Raw genomic sequence first — 22178 nt, 5'->3', positions numbered from 1 at the left:
GCCTAAAGCCATAATTTCTTGTGTATAAACTGCACCCAGGACAAGAAAATTAAAATGTCACCTGTGGACTGCAGCACTTACTGTGTAATCCACTCGTGCAACAAGAAAAACATATCTTAATGCCTACTTGTAATAAGCTGGTTCCGTACGTAGAGGTGACACAGCAGACGTAGCCAGGTTGTGTCTTTCAAGTTATTTATTAAGTTCTTAACATCCATAGTAACAGGGATAGCAGTCCCACCAGGAGCAACATGCTAGCTGCTCAGCCCATCTTCCCAACTGTCTCACTCACACCAGGCACCCAAGCATTCCACTTATGTCATCACTCTGTAAATTGCCCTCTCCTGAAGCCAGTCACAAAAACAAAGTAAATTTGCTGCACATGTAAAACTTCTTCCACTTGCCACACTTGAACTCCACGTATGACAGACCCAAATGCAAAGTCTCTGGAGCACCAAAAACTGCAAACACTTGCAGTGGAGAAAAACACATCTTGTCCCAAAAGATGTATAAGCAAACAGCTTTAAACCAGGACACCAAACACGCTGTTGTGCTAGATTAAGCACACAAAACTTCGACCTTTAAAGTCCAGAGCCTTTATGTTTGTGAGCAGAGCATGCTTGACGTTTGTGAGCAGAGCACGCTTGAGCTGGGACTGTCAGGTGTGAGGAACACTGGTGAGGCTGCGAGACATGTTGCTCCAGTTTCTCTTGTTTCTTGCCGCTGTGTTTAATTAGTTTCTTGTGGACCTTTTCCCTTCTGTGTCCACACTTTCTCTGTTGTCTCTTTAGTACCATTTCTCTCATGAAAATATCAAGTCCCAACTCAAATACACCAAGTGTTTTGAATTTTGAAACAAATTTTTGAAAAAAATTTGAAAAGACAAGATGACACCTCACGTGCGCACCACCAATTGAGCCTGCTGATTGGTACTCACCAGCTATGCCCACTTTTGCTTGTAAAAAATTTATTTAAAGTGTCCACACGATTAAACCCAAATTGTGATATTAAATAGTGAAGCAATCACATACCAAGATGCGACCGAAATATAAGTAAAATTGAAAAAAGATGCACTTTTCACAAAACCAATTTTATTCTTCCTTATGTGTGCACCTACTTCAAATTTAAAAGAGGTTGCTTAATATGCATACCATTGTATTATGCCGACATGTTTCATCGCCATGAAAATTTGTGGTGATTTCTTCAGGGCAAAACACAGTCGCCTGGCACCAGTCGGGGACACTTCTTAACATTTATTCCAGGGACTGCCAAAAGTAAAAGACAAAACACACACAATTCTTGCTGAACAACCAATTCTCGATAAATGGTCATGTTCTCTGAATCTCTGACACAAACATATTCTTTTACCCTTATTGAGCCACACTTCCTCGTACCAGCTCGTTTCTACAGTTCACAATACGAGCTCCATATGTGAGTCCTCGCAATGGACCGCATTCAGCTGTAATGCAAATCTAGGAATAACAGAGTTTCTCATTAAGCCCTGCACACCCCTGTTCAATCTTGTATCTAACACTCGCCGAACAAAATTCTAACTAAGGTGACTGGGAACTTCACACATTGCCTTAATAATTTATCGCAATTCACCCATTTCTCTCTGCCATGTTTTTTCACTTGCTTATAGTGGTTCCCCTTATCTTTTAAAAAAACTTCTCAAAAGCAGGTGCTCAGCATGAATGAGGTGTGAAATTCCTCCCAGATGCACACAATAGGATCACCTGACCAGACAGAGATGGCTCCTCTGAGCTCCAACGAATATGGAGGTTGGGGTCTGTGCCCCTCCTCTTGACACCCCAGTGTCAATTCCTGCATGCCAGGTCTGTCTGAAGCACATGTACATGTTCCGCATCCTTCAAAAAGAGCAAACATGCTGCTAGGACAATTCTTGTGTTATCACCTGGTTGCTAAGCGACCCTGCTCACGTCTTACCAGACGTCTTCTGTTTCTGTGTTTATTGTGGGTACAGATCCTGCTTCAAACTGGACTTTGATGTTAGATGTGGGAGGGCACTAGGATTCCCATAGGACACTCCCCACACACACCCCTAGCCCTTTGACCACAAGTTTAGTGTGGTCAAAGACTCTGGGCATCTTGAACATGCCCTGATACATGACATTGTGGGCCCCATTGTAGTAAAGCAAATAGGAAAGAATGCATATGCAGATAGGTCAAGGATTGGGAACCTTTACTCCATTCATCCAAGAGGAACTAGGAGTGTCTTAGGGTGGCTCCCACACACTGGCTGGGGAGGCCTACAGATCTGGGTCCTCGTCTTACTCGGAACACTGCTGGACAGGCAAACGGATGCCAGAGCTTGTGAAAGGATGCCAAGTGGACTGAGCCTGCTGCACTTGGAATCTGCGACACATGCGAAGGACATAAGGAGGTTGGACTTCCACCTGAAATCCAAGCACAGAAAGAACTCCAAGAATCATAAGAGCTGAGCCTTGGTGGCTCCCAGACCATAAACAAGCTGAAGAGGACATTCCTGTGTAGAATTCCAGCAGCAAATGGACCTGGACTGAACTTTGCTGAAGCCCTCTGCCTTACACCCTGGCAGTCTCTAAGAGTTCCCTCTGAGGTCCTGGACTCATTGGAAGAGTAGTCCTGTGGTTATTTGGGCACCCCAAAAAAAGGTTGGAAACTTTTTCAAAACTTTGGCTCCAGAGCTTCAAGGGGAACGACTGGAAACATTTCCTGGTTAGCAGTTTCGCAACGTCAGATTGAATTTCAAGTTTGTCCTGCCTGGAGAAAAACTTTCCTCAGAAAAACAACAAAAGTCCCTTTTCAGATTGGAACTTAGAAACCTTTTCAAATGTCTCTACTTCCATGCCCAAGCAGGGCCAATCCACTTGCTATAAGCAACACACGCTCAATAGCAGTCAGCCTCAAATTGCGCATAGGTCCTGGTCTACCATGAAGACTGACCACAAATGGCGCGTTGTGCTTCTTGGTGCTATTCTTAAATTGTTACAAAATTTCCATCTCTGCTACTCTTTATTGATTTTTGTCACTTTGGTGTCACTTTGTTTATTACATTTTTACTCTATTTCCATCAATTGGAGTGGGATATTTATTGTGTTGTGTTTTTGATATTTTAGCTGTTTTGGTACTTCTAAATTTTACAAACATGTTCTCTGAGGTAAGACTGTCTACCATGTGCCATTACTACAAGAGGTAGAGCTCAGCTTCCAAGTACTACAACCTTTGACTGGACCTAACAAAATAGAGACTTTCTAACTTTTGGTGGACACCAATCCTCCCCAACTAACAAACCACGTTCTCAAACCAGGCAATCTACTTTATCACAGCACTCAGCTTTGATGGAGTTGGTAGAAGGCTGTCTGGCAGCAAGGGTAACATCTACCACCTTAGTGAGCAAATCAAACACATTCAACTGCCACCATTCAGTCAACACACATAGAGGTGTAGATTTTGGAGATTAGGGTGCAAGATCTTGTCCTGTTGCTGAGACTAGTGGATCTCCCAAAGTGCTCGAGTTCAAGAAGCTCTGGGTACTACACTCTTCTAGCCACGTCTGGGGAAAGCAAGATCACCTGGCCTCAGTCCTTCCCGATCTTTTACAGTTCCTGAGGCAAATAGAGTGGTGCAATGCATACAGGAATCCTTCAGCACTTCTGATCCTATATGAGTCTTCTGGTGAATGCTTTGGAGCAAATCAATTCCTGGCAGTGGCGAACAAAACTAGCTAGGGTTCTTCCCCACTGACCATGGATGCTCTGTATCACCTTGGGGAGGAAACACAACTAACAGACAATGCCTACTCAGTTGAGTCTTTTTCTTATTCAGGATCCAGAACGATATTATGTTGCTGCAGCGACTTACAGAGGCGTAGACCCTTCTGGAACACATCTCAAGACCGCACTCCACCCAGCTTTTTGCAGTACCACATGGCAATAGTGTTGTCCCCGAGAACCTGCAACAGCCTACCCCTGATAGACCAATAAAGTCAATGGGGTTCCCTGTGTCCCTCAGAACCTGGGCATGCATCATGTAAGCTACAACTGATTCTGTCAGGTAAAAATGTTTTGCATCTATGCAGCATGAATCGTGAAAGTAAGTCTGACACATTACTTTGTCGACTACAGGATAGAAAGAAAGGCCGCAGACAAAGGAGGTTCAGTGGTTATCCAAAACACTGATGACTACATCATGGAAATCTCTAAACACAATCGTGCAAGTTTTCGCCCAATTGCGAAGGATCCTACACAGATAATGAAGCGCATTCAGGATCTTACACACCAAGGACTCAATGAAGAGTATTAAAGTGAGCCTGAATATAATTTACCGAACAAAAAGAACCCATGGATACCGATCTCTGACAACTGTACAAAGCTGACTGAATAACTTTGATCACATTGTTGCACTTTATTCACTTTTCTTACATGATGTCATTTGATGATTACTTGAATTTGTCAGCCTTACATGACCTAAAGAGTAAATAACTATTTCATAAAAATGACTTTCCTCCTGTGTGTTCTATCCTGTAGTCGACAAAGGAATGTGTCAGACTTATTTTCACAGGATTCATGCTGCATAGATGCAAAACGTTTTTACCCGACAGAATCAGTTGTAACTTACTTTACCCCTAATAGAGAGCAGGAAGGATTTTAGGGCTAAGTGGATCGTCCATAGATACAGCAGGTTGACATGGAGTTGACTTTCCACTGGAGACTAAAGAGCTACGATCTCCACTTGCTCCAAGTGGCCCATCAAACCCAACTGCAAAGTCTCTGTCACCACTATGAGCTCTGGGTGGGAGTGGTCTCAATATCACTCTGTACAGTACTGCCCAACTGAATGGAATTCTCTGTGAGAGGTTGAGGTGTGACTTTGGCTGGTCAATGAAGCTCACCAATGATGCCAAGAGACTGCTCGTCATCTGGAGGTGGAGCCCGACTGACTGCAACGAGCCCGCCTTTAGCAGCCAATTATCGAGGGACGGAAATACATGTACTCCTGACCTTGGAAGATGGGTAGTGACCACTGCTATCACTTTTGAGAATGCATGAGGGGCTGATGTAAAGGCCAAAGGGAAGCAAGGCAAAATTAAAGTGTTCTTGGCCCACCTTGACCCACACATAATGCCTGCGAGACTGTAGGCCAGTTGTATGAAAATAAGCATCCTGCAACTCCAAGGACACCATCCAGTCTACTTAGTCCAGAACAGACAGAAATGCAGTGTAAGCCTCTTGAATTTGTTGTTCTGCAGGAAGGTATTTAGTGGGAAAAGTTATGGGATAGTCTTGAAGCTCCATACATTTTCAGGACAAGGAAGCAGCAGGAACAGCATCCCTTGTCTTTTTCCTAGTCTAGTACCCATTTGATGAATCCCTTGGAAAACAAAATATTTACCTCCTACATTAAAATTTTCAAGTGCTTCTCCAAAATTGTTTGTGGTATAGAAGGAAGATGGGTGGGGAGGAAGTAATGGGTAAGGCACAGTCCCTTGGAATCATCTGTAAGCATGGGGATGAGCCATTGAGGATAAACTAAAGTAACTTTTCAAGCACAGTGTCTAATCGTGTTGGAAATCATCAGAGATCGACAAAAATTGGGAGTGGTAGTCCAGATCCACATTGAAAAGCGCAGAAAGAAACTATGGAAAATGTTACCTATCCTGTAAACATCTGTTCGTGGCATATAGTACTATAGATTCACATGCTGTGCATATTTCTGGCATCTAGTGTTGGGCTCGGACAAGAGCAACTTTTTTTTCTTCAAAGAAGTCTGTGAGTCACGAGGTACAGTAGCCCACATATTACTAGTAATGCTTATGCGCATCGGCTCCATCATTAGATTGATTTTCTACACACAGGGTGAGGATGGATATGAAGCGTAGAGATACAGAAGAGATGACCATGTGAAGAACGACGAACAGCATCAGCAACAGCCAAAGGCTTACCAGGAGTAGGGTGGGGGTATGGTAATCTACAGCACCGCATGCCACGAACAGATGCTTAGAGGGTAAATAACATTTCCCGTTTGTGGCATGTGTAGCTGTAGAAACACATGCTGTGTATGGACTGTAAAGCAGTTTTCCCTAAGCGGTGGCTACCTGGAGGATGTTGCAGAGTACTTCAAAAAATGTATGAAGTACAGCCTGGCCAACATTAGCTTGTTGGCATGCTGAGACATCCACACAGTAATGCTTGGTGGAAGTGTATGTAGCAGGCCAGGAAGCTGAAGATGTCAGCTATAGGGATGTTACCTAAGGATATCATGGAGGACCCTTTTTTTGGGTAAAGTAGGACCTGGGAGAGACAGGCAAAGTCTTTTGGCTTTGGCATAGCAGGTTTGGATACATTTGACCAACCACTGTGCTATGTCCACTTGAGAGAGCATGAAACTAGTGTGGTTTTGAAAATGAGACAAAGAGATACGAGTTTTGTCCTGTCAATGTAGTGCATGAGGGTCTTTTTGACAACTAATTTGTGAACCGACCTCTCTACCACTGTCTCTGGATGTGGAAAGAACACTGGGAGTTCAATAGTCTGATTAAGGTGGAAAGAAGAGACCACCTCGGGCAGAAACTTGGGGTTTGTCCTACCCACTATCCTATCCATGTGAACTTGGAGAACAGATTTATTTCAAGTAAGGGCCAGAAGCTCACTCACACGCTTGAGGAAGGTGATGACTAATAGGAAGTCTACCTTCCAGAAAAGAAACTGGAGAGGTCAGGAGTGAAGTGGTTCAAAAGGAGGGCCCACACGTCTAGTGAGAACAATGTTGAGATTCCACATGGGGAAGCAGGCACCCAGAGTGGAATTATTTTTTTGAGCCCTCCCATAAGGCCTAAATGACTGGAACTCCGAACAATGAAGTGTGTTCCCTGTTCTGAAGGTAAGCAGCAAGTGTGGCTAATTGAAGTCTGATGGAAATGAAAGCAACCTGACTTTTATAAGTGGAGCAGGTAACAGACCTGGTCTTAAACTGCCGCTTTAAGAGGGTTGATGTGCCTGGGAATACAGTGGTGCACAAATCTCTACATTTGGCTGCATAGCAGGCTCTTATTGTAGGAATACATGCTTCCTTAATGATGGTCATACAATCTGGAAGTAGGTTGAGGAGCAACTTGTGGTACGAGATGGTGTTGTCTGGTGAGGATAATTTTGCAGCATAAAGGTCCGGGTCAGTGTCCCCAGGAGGGTCTATATTATAACCATCCTACGGGTCTCCATGTGGTTGTGGTTCAAAAGTTGTATCATAAGGATTGTGAGAGGATCTTGGAATGCCTCTCCCATGGCCAGAGTGAGGAGATCCATGTGGTGAGCGAGATACAGGGTCAGCAAGTGGTAGATGTGAAGCGGACAGAGAAGAGGTGGAGAGGAACACAGACGAGGAGGCGGGTGGCAATGATGCGGTTGATGGCAAGGGAGGGTTGGCAGGGCACTAGCGCCTCTGTCTTGCCATATTTTCACTTTTGGCTCTATTGGCATGTCGAGAGCTTCCTCGAAAGTCAGTTTCCTCCTGGAAGGAAAGGAGTCTATTGGCTACAGTGGTGGCAGCGTAAAGATCTGACCAGTCGGAGGTGGCTCAAGATGCGCTTTTGGAGGGCATCAAGTTCATCTTGGAGCAGCTGGAGGATCGGTTGTTCCTATTCCTCTAAGTCAATGGAGGACGGAGCCATGGGATCTTTGGCACCAAAGGTGGTTTCTGTACTGCTGACGAGGACGCACAACAAGTCCAAACTAAAGGGAATCGCAGCGATTGTTATATTAATGGGTAGAGAGGATCCAGGTGGGCTTGAAGACAATGCTACATGGTGTCGACCCTTAGCTCAGGAAGAACGTGTCTAAACCCAATGGTGATGAAAAAATAATTTAACAATGAAGCCGATGCCCATGGGCATTACGTGACTCAAAGAAGTCTTCAGAGAAAAACAAGTTGAACACGTCCGAGTTCAACACTAGATGGCAGGAGTATGCACAGCATGTGTATCTAAAGCTACACGTCACAAACATGATGTTAGCGCACAGGTGTGGCCTATATGCAGCTCCGCTTACAGGTTGGTGTAGAGTCACAGAACAACACCTACCAGCATGCTGGAGCATGGTTGGTGAAGTTCTCTGGATCCAGTCTGGTACCTGGGGATATTGAAAAGGTGAGGAATCTGTGGTCAGAAGTATCCAACAGAACAAATTATTCTCAGTCAAACTCCAGGTGGATTCTTTCACTCACTCTCTTAGATGCTCACTGATACTCACACTCTCTCAGGACCCCGCTATTTTACAGGACAAACAATGACTCATGAATTTGATTCAAATAGTTATTACGTAACTGCTTGGACACAAATGAAGTTTAACTTCTCTTATACACCTCATAAAGAGAAATAATACATCTTTCTACTATTTGTAGCTCATACTCCTTCTTTATTTTACTGGAGACTTTATTAAATCCTTTCAATTATATTCATTTGATTTTGGACCATTCATTACCTTCCATTTAATTGCTATTTTGCCTCCATTAGTTGTTGCGTTGCTAACACGTTTCACAATTTATCTAATTCCTCTGGGATTATTTTTTCAGTGTACATGAATCCCCTTAGTTCTAGACAGATAAAATTATGAAATTCTTCAGGGAAATGTTCAAGTGAAAGCACATGCACAAGGCCCATGAAAAGGCTCATTCTCATGAAAATCTCAGCACCTTACTCTATTTTATACAGTGCAAAATAAATCCTGAAGAAGCCGATAAACTACGAAACACTTGTTGGCAAAACAAAAACTAACGGAGACACAATAATAATTAATAGGTGTTAATGAATAGGCATATTAAAATCACATGCCTGTAACAGAAATAATCTAAGATTCAAATAAATATACAAGGATTACTAAATACAGGTCATGCAAATGAACAAGTTACTTATCCTTGTTAACTCTCTTACTGGTGGATACTTTATCCAACAGTAGACTCCTCAACTTTATAGTATTTCCCAGAAATATTTCATACCACCATGCCGCTAGGTGGCTCTGTGCAACTCCGCATTGGCTTTGTTCCGCCCCAGAAGTGACAGAGCAGAGCCATATATATGTGCCACCCCTGCACAGCGGTGTCAGATTCTTGCTGGACTCTTTATGTGCTCTTGGATACAAAAACAGTAGAGGTAATAGTGTGCAGATCTCTAATTTGGGAGCTTTTCAGATGGCAAATATAGACAACTCAATAGGGCAGTGAGGATTCAGCAGGGAGAGAAAGAGTATCCACTACAAAGAGCGTTAGTGAAGATAAGTAACTTGTTCTTTTAATAGATACTACAAACCATGAATTCCTCACCTTTAGAACGGATACCAAAGCATTAACACTCTGAAGATGGAGAATTTGTTGAATAGTCTGAGACCAAAAAGTCTTGCAGGACTGAACAGGTGAAATGCCCTTCCCATCAGATGTGGCCGTCAAGGCAGTAATGCTTTGTGAATACGCCCACGTCGTGACCTGTTTTCTATGTGACAAAACAGTGGTGGCAACCTTAGCCCTGGGGGAATGGGCTTTCAGTAATTCCGGAGGCTGCTTTTTGGCCAATGAGTAGCAGGTCTTAATGATGCAGAGGACTATCCACCTTGACAGAGTCCTTTTCTGCACCTCCCTAACTTTCATTGCCCCAGAGAACCCCACAAAGAGCTGACTGTCCACCCAATGATCTTTGGTGCTATCAATGTAAAAGCTTAAGGCTCTTTGGGGTCCAGCCAATGGAGTCTCTTGTCATCCTTCAAGGGATGAAGCAGGGCAAAGAACGTTGAGAGGGTGATGAATTGTTCAATGTGAAAAGGAGTTATGACTTTTGCCAGGGTAGCTGCTTTGGTCTTCAGTTTGTCTGGGGGAAATAGGTGGTGTAGGGAGGCTGCACCAAGAGAAATTCACTCAATCGACGAGTTGAAATGATTGGAACAAAAACACAATCTTTAGAGCCATAAGAAGCAACGAGCAGATGAGCATCGCCTCAAAGACAGTACACATGAGAAATGTTAGATCCAAATTAAGATCCTACTATGACACCACAAGCAGTCTGGGAACCGTTAAGAATATGCACTGCAGGAGGTGAACAAGGATGGTTGGTTTGGTAAACAAAGACACGCCGAAAGGGTGGATAAATATACTTTAGCAGTGCCCACTTCAAGGCCTTGCTGGCCCAAAGACAAAACAAATGAAAAAATATCCGATAGTTTGGACTGCATATGGTCTGTCATTCGGGCTACACAAAAGGCCACAAATTTGTCCCAGTGCCTAGCGTAAATAGACTTCGTGGTCGAGGGTCTGGCAGTCACGATGACATCCACAACTACAGTTGGCAAATCATACGATCTTAACTGCCTCTGCTTAATCTCCATGCATGGAGGTGTAGACTGCATGGGTTCAGGTGGAGAACCCTGGCCTTAGGTTGCAACAGTAGATCTTCCCGAAGCAGTAGCCTGATCAAAGTGCAGATTGTCATACTAGAATGACTTGAGCTTGGTTGTTCCTGGTCTTGTTCAGAACAATGGGCAGGAGAGGCAGAGGTGGGAAAGCATACAGGGAAGGACCTTTGTGGGAACTCCAAGTGCAGAAATCTGGACATTGTGTATCTTCAATGGTGGCAAAAAGGTATTTCTCCTCCTTATTGTTGGAAGGCCACATCGAGGCGCAGCAGTCATACGTGACCTGCCAGTTACCGTCAGCTAGACTTGTCCACCCTGGCGTTCAATGATCTTGCCAGGTGGTTCACAACCAGGGAAATACCCTGATGTTCCAAACATCTCTGCAGGCGCAGAGTCTCCTGGCACGGAACCAATGGCTCCACTCCACCCTGTTTCATTGCAGTACCACATGGCAGAGGTGTTGTTCGTAAGAACCTGCACCAGCCTCCTCTTCACGGAAGGGAGGAAGGTTTTCAACACCAGGCGAATTGTCTGCAACTTCATCACATTGATATGGAGACAGTCCTCTGATCTCCGCCTCCGCTTGATGAGCTCCTCAACCCAGAAATGATGCATTTATCACCACTGAGAGGGGCAGGGAGACAAGCCTGCCGCTGGTCAAGTTGCGGTCAAGCAGCCACCACAGCAGAACTTGTACATTCTCCTCCGAAATCTGGATGACATCGGACAGGTTTCCTTGTTGCTGGACCCTCTGAGACTTCAGAGCTCACTGTAGAGCCCGCACATCCCAACTAGCATTGAGGGCAAGCAAGATGCATGAGGCCAACAGGCCAAGAAGCCTCAGAGCTGCTCTCACCGAGATCCAGGACCAAAGCTGAAACATTGAGATCATAGCCTTAATGCCCTAGACTGATGACAGATGTCGGGAAGTTTGCGATGCCTGAAGGTGGTCTAAGACTGACTATGGCAAGCCCGCCAACAGCCAGTCATCGAGGAAGGGGAAAACTGTGGTATACCCAACCTCCGCAGATAGGCGGCGTCAACCACCATCACTTTAGTGAACACTCAAGGGATGATGGTAAAGCTAAACGGGAGCAAAGCAAACTGAAAACGACTTTGGCCAACCTTAAACTGCAGGTAACATCTGTGAGACTGCAATACGGACGGACACAAGAAAGTAAGGGTCCTGAAGGTCCAAGGCTAGAACCCAGTCACACAGATTCAGTGGATACAGCACCTGGGCCAGTGTGAGCATATTGCATTTGCTCTTCCACATGAAGACATTGGGAGGGCAAAGATCTAAAATAGGACAAAGGTATCCATTCTTCTCTGGACGAGAAAATAGCTGGAGTAATAACCCGCCCATATTTCCAAGTACAGAAGCTTTTCGATGGTCCTTTGCATAGTAGAGTGCACACTTCATGCAGCAAGAAATACATGTGCTCCTCTGAAAGCCACTCTGATGTGGGAGGAAGCTGCAGTGTGTCGAAAAGGAACAAAGGGCAGAGCCCATCGGATTCTCTGGAGGACCGATCTGTCAAGTGTGGTGCATTGTCACCCTAGGAGGAAATGATGGATCCCACAGAGGGTGAGATCCCACAAGGTGGTTGTGCACTCCTAATGGCAAATTAAAGAAGCATGGAGGCTGATGCGCAAGGAAAGGGGTCTGGGAAGATCGGTGCCCTTGGGGACCTGCGTTTTGCTTGGGTGATCCTCGTCCCTGGCCACAAAAGGACTGGGGTGACTACTGCAGGGGTAGGGATCCTGGCATTGGCTATACACCAACCATCTGGAGCAGCCTCAGGAGAAGTGAAACTGCTGAGGAAACTGGTGTAGTAAGGATTCCCTTAAATACGTACATACATTGTTAAGTTAGCATAACCACGTTAGATGTTAGAATGCCATCTTGCTGCTTTTGTGCACGACACTGCGTTTACATGTTATTGCTTAAACAAACTGCTGACTCGAGCTTTGCCTCACACGAAAGCAATCTGTTGTTACCATCCCGAGCTCTGCGCAGCGACCTTGGTCTGTACATGATGTGACAAACAGTCTGGGTTGTTAGACAATGCATGTTTTCCACTCTAGGTTGATCGACCCACTATTTAGCCATAACACACAGGCAGCTGTGAATACCTGAAAGTTGGTGCTTTTAATATTACAGACATCATGTTTAATATTCAGACCGAAGACGAGCCTTCCTGCGAGAAGACTCCTGATGCTCCTGTGATGTGATTTCACTAAGCTGATCTTTGAGGTATGGGGTCCCCTATTCAAGCCTAAGAGACCTTCTATTAGCATAATAATAATAATATTAGCTTCTTAGTAAAGGGAAGGTGGTAGTATCCACTGTCATTATAACATGATCACCCCTTTTATATTTTATGGTATTGTAACGATGCTGATGGTTTTGATTTTAATCATTTGTCTGCTTGTATTAGCCAAAGTACTGCATCTTAGGACACGTGGTCTATAAAAATAAACTCTTTTTATTTTCACCGTGTCTCTGTTGATTCTTGTTGTGGACTGATGTGAGTTTCATATACGAACAGGTATTTCCGATTCCCACCATTCCTGAGAGTATACTGAGTCGCTTGTTCTGGGTTGTCTTTTCATTGGGATCGCCGAGCTAAATCTCGGATAACGAATGGGACACTTATGCTAGCCGGATACTGGGTTCTGAGGTTAGTTTCTGGTACACCACAATTCACTGAGGTCCTGGGGTCCTACGCATAGTTCTGTATATAAGCAGAATCCCTGCAACATGGCGCACCTAACGTTTGGTCTATGAGTTGAAACGCCTTAGTAGTGCTTATATTAGTCCACAACACCCTCATTCTTGTTTCCGGATAACAAGTCTGACGGATTTAAACCTACCTATTTCTGTTGATATAGGTTTCTTCAAGCTTGATCATTAAAAAGGTTATTGAACCCTTGTGCTACTGAATACTTCGAGTGTAGCTTGTCCTTATGGCGGTAGATATTGCGGCGCATAGCCGTGCAGCTCTGAAACGTCATTTGACGCAGTATGGGGTGCCGGACACTGGTATGAACGTCATCTTTGTGGTGGGAGCCGATGCGGCTCATCCTTATGAGTTGTTCTACTCTTGGGTGACGATTCCAGCGGTGAGTGGGGATGATGATACTTTTCATTCTTACACTGCCACTGCCGTGCCAGCGAACTATACACCGTATAGGACACAGGAAATACCAATATCTGCTTGGCAGCATCATATTTGGTTTAATGGCGCCCTTCCCCATGTGGTTATACCGCCGAGAATGGGCCCTTTATCAATTGCAGGGGCCACTTGGCAGGTACTAGCCGGATTTACGCCTCATCCCCGTTACCTCACGGTAACGGTGGCTGAGTTGCGTGTACTACACACTGCCCTCATTACAGTATATAGGGCGTTAGTGCAGTACGTGTCGCGCAATATGCAGGCGGGGGCACCTGCTGTTGCGGGGCAGCCTACTGACCACCACGCGGTAGTCATTAGTCCTGTTATGGTTAATTCTGTTATGGGCAAGCGCCCCCAAACTAGGGATGATTTCCCCTTTTGGCTTGCTGAAAAATTTGACCAAATAGAAGCGGTATACCCGAATACTTCTCCTGTGGAGAAACACAGGCTCCTTACCATTAGTTTGCCTAAAGACTTGGTCCCCAACGTAGATGATTGTGTTAACTGGGGTAAGGTCTTTGCAGCGACGTACGCGCAGTGCTTTGGCACTCTGTCTATGTTGCAGCTGCCCTCCGTTATTAAACGTGTTCAAGAGAACCACGGTGCGGAGTCTGCGATAGAATTAGGGATGCGGCTCCTCGGACAGTTTGACCTGGTGGCTACCATGATAATGGGTAACCTTAAGGGTGATGCTTTGCAATTCCAGGTTCGTAATGAACTGAAGAAAGTTGCTGAGGAGGATAAGCCGCAGGAATTTGCGAAGATAATCTCGTGTGCATACAGAGATTTAGGTCGTAGCTCTTTAGGAGTTAAGCCTGTGATCAAAACTCCCGATATTAAGCAGCAGGGTAAGGCGGAAGCCTCTGGTAAGGATGACCGGCCAAGCTTTCCAAAACAAAATTGGCGGTCTAAACAACAGGGAAAGCAGCAGCAGAAACAGGGCTCTCGGCCTGCCTCTCCCGTTCAGTCAAGTAGTGAACGCACTTATGATCTGCGAGATCGTGCTACTATTAAGTCTCCTGATAGATTTCAGGTTTCTGAACAACGTTCTCCTCGTTCTTCACAGGAAACATCGGCTTCACAGTCCGGTGGCGGAGGCGGTGGCAAAGGTCGGGGTGCTCCACAAACACGTGACTAGCCCCGACAGACTGAGGGTAAAGGCAAGCTGGACGAATTTGCACGACAAAGACCCCCGTTTCAGAAGAAGAAAGTGGCGGCTCTGACGGCAAGGTATGCCTCAGATAGTGCGGACACAGCTTCGGAACCGGACATGGGCGCTGACGCTACTGGATAGCGCAGCGGAAATTACCATAGTCCGTTAAGCTCTGCGTCCATTTCTGGCGGCGACAGCAACTGATATATTGGTTACTGTTGAGACAGCTGACACCAGAGTGGCACCCCCTGACAGACTTTATGAAATAGTCTTATTAATTGAGGGTGACATACAACGTACAATAAAGGGGATTTTTTGGGATAATCTGACTACCACCTATGATATCCTCCTAGCGGAGGCAGATTGGCCCCCAGCTTTCATTTTAGAAGCTCCTAGAGGGGAGGAGGTCATCCTCCCGTCCTTTGCGCACACGGTGCCTAAGGACCAGGCTGAAGTGTACGCTGAGGAGTGGGCGCTGGCGCTTGCGCCGGCGGTATATCGTACTCAGGTGGGATGGGACCGGTTGTCCCCCTGCCATGAGATTCCATTGCGGTCTATGCCCCAGCCTCAACCCCAATATCCCATGCGGCGTGAAGCTAGGCCACACGTCGCGGCGATCCTTGAACAATTGGAATATCAGGGTGTTATTGAAACTTGTGTGTCCCCTATGAATAACCCTCTATTCACTGTAACGAAGCCTGACGGCTCGTACCGTTTAGTTTTGGATTACCGGCACCTAAATTCCCATTGCCGGACCTGCGCGGTACAAAATACACATAGCTCGGCTCTTGTCGACAGTCTTGTGCGTAAAAGATTTAAAACGACACTTGACATTTCCAATGGCTTTTTTAGCCACAACCTGTCCACACTAAGTAGCCAGTGGACGGCGTTTACTTCGGGCGGCAAACAAAAACAGTTTACGAGATTGGCCATGGGCTACAAAAACAGCCCTGGCGTCTTTTCCACTCGCGTGGTCTCTCTCTTAGAGAGAATAGACCCCGATGCATACTCCTATGTTGACGATATCTACCTCACGGATGATGAGCTGATGCCACATCTGTCTCGAGTCGACAATATTATAGTGAGTTTTGCTGACTATGGCTACAAATTCAATTTTGCGAAGTCTCACATCGCGGAATATACAGTGTTGTTTTTGGGCTACGAGCTCAACAATGAGGGTAAGGGATTAGCTCCTCACTTTCTGGAGAAGTGCGCATGCTTGCGCGCTCCTACAACGCTGAAAAAATTACAATCTCTCCTGGGCTTTCTGAATTTCGGACATACGTATATTCCTGATTATGCCCAGCGTATCAAACCGCTTTATGCCTTGGTACAACCTTCCTTTTCGAAGTCTAGCTGGCAGCTGGAACACTCTGCTATTCTACAGTCTTTACAGGCTGATCTTCTTGCTTCACAATACTTGCTGATGCGTGATAACCGCACTAACCTGGTAATAAGAATAGTACCAGGCGCCGTGGGTTTCACGTATTTAATGTTTAATGAGGGCGATACAGTCCCCATTGCGTATAAATCACACTTGTACACCTCTGCTGAATTACGTTTTTCCACAGTCGAGAAAGTTCTGACTGCTGTACATATGGCGATCCTTAAAGAACGCGCACTGTCGCATGGGAAACAGATTCTGGTTGTAACACCGTATCCTGCCCTAGAGGCAGTGACTAAAGCAAGTGTACCAAATTCTAAAGCTTTGCATCCACGGTGGATACAATGGGCCACAACTCTGACGTCACCAGATGTCACTTATATCTTTGACGCCTCATTACAGACTCAAGAGTACTTGCAGTATGAATTCGTTCATCCGGCTCCTCTGTCTTTGCGCCCGCTCGAAGAATACCATTGTGTCATATACACTGACGGCTCGGCGCAGCCCGCGATCGGATCAAAGCACGCTTATTCTGCGGCTTGCGCAATTGTCGTAGGTACATTCGTAAATGGTGAATTCCAATCTGATGCAGTGCATACGCAGTCATTGGGTGATTGTACCGCGCAATTGGCGGAGCTTCGGGCTCTGGTGCTTGCACTGGAGTTTGCTGATCCCCGTGTCACGACTTTAATAGTTAGTGACTCTTTTTATTGTGTCCAGTCATACAATGACAACTTACACTTCTGGTCTCAAAATGATTATCGAGACACCAAAGGTAGCACAATTAAGCATAAACTGCTTTGGGTTTGAGTGGCAGACTTTAAAGACCGTCTCCCTCTCGTGAATGTTATTCACACTCTTGGTCACCAACGACTTGGTGTCCATGCTGTCGGTAACAGCTTGGCTGACGAGGCAGCAAAAACCGCAGTGGCTACATACTTAGTGGCAGCAGTTACAAGATCCAAAAGTAAGATTGATGATGACATCTTGGCAGCTATTGCTGCTACAGAGAAGGGAAGTGATTACCCGAAGGGTTTTCCTTCTCGTTATTTTTATCATTTAAGTCCTGATAACGTCCCGTTAGTGAGGATTAACGACGTTGGTGACAGAATTATTCCCAACGCGGACTGCAGACCAGCACTGATTCTAGCTGCACACGAGGGGTTGGCGTCAGCCCACGCCGGCGTGTCCGCTACTATATCTCTGTTACAACAACGTTACTGGTGGTTTGGTTTATATAAACAAGCGCGCGCTTATGTTCTTGATTGTGACATTTGCCAACAGATTAAACCTTCTACTGTTGCGCGCCCACCACAAACACAGTTGTATATATCTAATAAGCCATTTGGTTGTGTTTATTTAGATCACTGCGGTCCTTTTTCTTCTGATACTGCGTACAAGTATATCTTGGTTGCAGTGGATTCGTGCACACGTTTTCTCTGGGTATGGCCACAAAGGAGTGCTGACTCGCGGACTGTCATCAGGGATTTGCATGTCTTTGTGGGAACTTTTGCGTGTGGTACCTTCCATTCTGATCAGGGCCCTGCGTTCGCCTGTAAGGCTTACAAGGAGGCTATGAGAAATTTGGGGGTCCTAGTCAAATTTTCGTCTCCCTACCGACCTGAGGGTAATAGTGTGGTGGAGCGAATGAACCGTGACTTAAAGCAATCATTGACAGCACGTGTTTTAGGCACAGGCCGGAACTGGCTAGCCCATTTGTATAACGTCCAACGTGCACTTAATAATCTCCCTAGAAGGTCTCTGGGTGGGCGGACCCCATACATGATGCTCTTCGGAATCAGAATGTTTGTTCCAGACCTTGATGGTCTAGACATGGCGGCGTCGACCGCACCCTTTGACGTAGATGATCACTGTGCTGTTTTGCAGACTCTACAAGAAGCCAGAGACACTCTTTCGAAGGAACACTTGCCCTCCACGTCTGAAGCTGAGGTTCAGATTCCGGTAGTCGGCTGGCTACCCCGAGTTTGAGACCTGGTCCGTGAGAAGGTGGAGAACAAGAAGGAGTTCGGCCCCTCTTATCGTGCACCAGTTCCAGTGCTTGGAGTGCAGGGTACAAGAACAGTCATTTTACCTCCACTTCCTGGTCGAAAGGACAACAGGTACATCTCTATTGACAATGTCAAACTTCAGCGAGTGGCCGATACTTCTTAGCCTGACTCCAGCAGTGTCATGCCAGACGATGCAAAGAAATTCAATGTTGGTTCCTGCTTCTACCACCTTGTCTGATGTTGCCATCGAGATGCAGTCAGTTACTGATCCCCTGTTAATACCACCGGCTGGTGGTCTGCCCGACGAGACTGAGTATGCTTATCCTACAAATGGTCACTCGCCTGTTTTACAATCTACGGCGCTTGACCAGTCCCGTTTCTCCTTTGACACTAACTCATTGCCCTCCACTCCCCCTTCGAACATTGCTGTTTTTGCTAGTTGGTTTAAAAGACATTTTTTGGTTACACCTTGGACATACATCTGGCTATTGCTTTTCAGTATTTTTTTGTTTATGTCCATTGGATTTGTAATAGTGTTTTTCCGTCTGGTGGATGGCCACTATCTCAAAGAGAGATCAACAATTAGACTTATCAATGGAACTTTGGCCCCCCACTCCTCGTCCCGCATCATGAAAAGAGACCAGACTTTTGTGAATATTACTGCCTGGCCAGTTTTGGATGGAATCGCGTGGGATGCTGTAAAATTCCAAATTCATGGACCCACAGAGGTCATCAATGTACCTAATGTGTTTTGTGTTTCTATGGGTGATGTAGTTAAACAGAACATACGTTCTGATGATTGGGATGTACACGCCATTGAAGCACTGTTTTCAGATTTGAAATATTATGCCGCTTTTGATGCTGAAGATTTGTATGAAAATGCGGCTAATTATGCAGAACAGTATTGTTTTCAACATTATGGCAATCACTTCCTGCATAAGGCGAATACATTTAGAAATTTTGTAAATTTTACCCAATGGGAACACTGTCCCACCCCCTCTTTTGGCAGTTCACCTACATTAGTTGATAAGTATACTTATTTTACTGATTTCAGTGTTACCGACCGGGCATCCTTTTATTTTAAGGTTATGCCTGAGTCTGCCTCGAAGGTTAGACTGACACACACCAAGTTACTTTATTCTAAATCCTTTATGGATGAGTTGTCAATCAAAGGTTATGATCTATGGAAGGCTACTATTGATCTTAAGTCGGTTTGGGGTTCCAAACCGTGGCAGGTTCAGGGAACTGAAGCTTTACACCGTGCCTGTCTCGTACCAAATCATATGTTGTTTTTAAATTCAACCATCTTTCAAACCACCTGTTTCGGATTGGCCACTTCTAAAAAACTAAATTCGCCTTCTGTGCCGGATCTGGGCGCTTACCCCAATTGGGATAACCACACAGATCTGTCCCTTCCTGCTTTGCAGTCATTGGTTTCTAATACATCTTTCAATATTTCGAACTTTAGTAGTGAGGGATGGTTAATTTGGCAAAGCAGTTCTGATACCTGTCAACGCCGTTTTCTAGGACTGAAACCGGGGTATACTCAGGAACGCGTAGACCCCCGATTTGAGTCGTCACATACAGTAACTACATACTCTGTAGGGAAATTATGTCAGTCCTGGCTGCGACATTCCACCTTGGCATCTGTCAAAGTTCATTTATCAAAATTACATGACAAAATAGATTTGAATGATTTTGTTAAAGGTCCTGTGGGTGGCAGATCCAAAAGGTGGGCGTATGCTATTTACAACGAAGTATGGAAATTGTCGCAAATTGAGGCAACTTCACGATTGAGAGCTATTGATCAGGCTAATATGGAAAAAGTATTAGCAGTTATTGATAACAGCATTAGCACTCTTTCTTCTCGAATTTATACATTAGATAATATTGTTTCTTCAATTGTTGATATTGTGCATGATGATATGTCGGTATTGTATCATGGTCAAAACCAGTTGCGTTCTGTTATGCAGTTTGCATGGACATTACAAACGTTAAAGGCAGGGAAGGTCCCCTGGGACTATCTGAATACAACATCATTATTTCTTCCCTTTAACCTTACTGACAAACAGCAGTTTATGTCCATGAAAGATGCTTCATATTCCTTGTTACATATTGAAAAGTTGGAGCCGTTACCTTTCTCTGTGGCGGAATTGGATTCAGCAGTGTGGTTATTACATGGGTTGATAACTCTACCGTTCGCCCTTTTTAAGTTTACATCTTGTATGAAACACTATGCTCTGGGTAGATATGAACAGCTGGGTACCGCTTTCATGCATGAGGTCTGGTCCCTCCCTTTTACGTATAGATGTACAAGAGACGGTACTGAGGTTTATCTGAAGGGTGAGGAATGTACAACGACACCTGATCATTCTGTAGTATGTAGGCACATTCAGTTGCACGGTGCTTTTAATGTACACGCCCCGAATTTGGCCTGCGTCCTCAAAGGTATCCCGGTGCCAGTGATTACACCATCTTTCACGCTGCTTGCAAACGGTAGTTATTTGATTTTGAATAATGAAGCTTGCTGCGGGATGTTAGTGGGAATCCCATATATAGTAACTGTATCGCAGAGAGTGGTCTGCTGCAATAATGTTCTCTTTCCACCCCCGCATGGGCGGCTGGATGTTTCCATCTGGCCTTCGATTCAGACCTTGAAAGCAGAGTTCAACAAGATGAGCAGAATAAGAGCTCTATTGTCCCAAAAGGAGGTGCCGTTGACTTCCTCCCGAGAAACATTTGTCCTTCACGTAGCAAATACGCGCACTGAGGTACAGGCGCTTTTGAATACTGACCTCCCCCTGCATTTTGGAGCTTTGATCCAAACAATTTTCAATGCCTCGTCCACAACCGGCCTGGCTCATTTTTTTAAACTTGTGGGCTCAGGCCTCGTGACCTCTTTCCAAACTATTTTTGGTGTGATTCCGGCATTTTTTCATTCTATTTTCTCGAGCGTCTTTGGAGGTGTCCCGTTGATTCTGGCGCTAGTGGCAGGTGTGCTACTTGTACTTTTCATACTAAGGAATGGCTGCTCTTTCTGTGCCACACGACAGCCTGTCCCGCCTGCAGCTTCTTCGTGACAGGATGCTTGAATACTATGGCGTCCTGCCATTGGCGACTTTGAGCCTGGCATATGGATTATCCTTCCGGTATTCCTACTTCACCTGCGTGCAACCTGTCTTTCACTGCCTAGATTGTCCCTTTGAATGGCCTCTGGATTTGTGCTTAACCAACACGGTGTCTCCGGACCCGGATTATGATCGACTGATGAGGCCCTTAGTGTCTCACGAGTTCGCCTGTTCTGGTGTTCGGATTATGGCCTGTGGTGCGGCGCATGGAATCCTGGGTAATTGGGACATCGCAAGGGCGGCATATGACTTCCTGGATATGAGTTATTTGGAAGTACACGCTGGTTGCCCTCTGATGGTGCTAGAGGCTCCGCTAATGGAAGAACATGTATGTTCCTTTTCTTTGATTAACTGGATGGCTGAAACCTTCAGTGGCCGTGCCAACGATTTTCTGCTAGAAGCAGTGGCCACGTATGCTGCATATACGTTCATGGATTGAGTGAACTGTAGTCCACTGTGTTTTCCTCACGTGTCTTGAACAGTACCTGTGCCTCTGCACTTCTGCCCGGTGAGGCGTTTTTTCATTTTTTTCTTTTTTCACCCCCCGCTGCACGTTTGAGGTTTTTCTTTTTGCTCTCCACTTTTGTTTTTTTTTTTTTCTCATTCTCGGACTTTGCCTGAACTGAAACTTGTTTTTTAAATTGGATACGCCTTGTTCTGCTTTGTCGCACTTGAACTCTGCGTTCTCTATTTTCTTGCCTACTGGATAGTGCTTCGATCAAGGGGGCATGTAGTAAGGATTCCCTTAAATACGTACATACATTGTTAAGTTAGCATAACCACGTTAGATGTTAGAATGCCATCTTGCTGCTTTTGCGCACGACACTGCGTTTACATGTTATTGCTTAAACAAACTGCTGACTCGAGCTTTGCCTCACACGAAAGCAATCTGTTGTTACCATCCCGAGCTCTGCGCAGCGACCTTGGTCTG

General features: G+C 45.3%; 1 protein-coding gene across 13 annotated transcripts in view; it reads right to left on the bottom strand.

Moving 5' to 3' along the window:
* The window catches only part of DOCK7 (dedicator of cytokinesis 7), an 888535-nt gene that overhangs the window by 445884 nt on the left and 420473 nt on the right, over positions 1-22178 (bottom strand). The gene's annotated exons all lie outside the window — the stretch shown is intronic.

This window comes from Triturus cristatus, chromosome 4_2, assembly GCF_964204655.1.
Source record: "Triturus cristatus chromosome 4_2, aTriCri1.1, whole genome shotgun sequence".
NCBI classification, from domain to species: Eukaryota; Metazoa; Chordata; class Amphibia; order Caudata; family Salamandridae; genus Triturus; species Triturus cristatus.
Note: the sequence above shows the minus strand (reverse complement) of the source record. Positions and strands in the feature narration are given on the sequence as shown.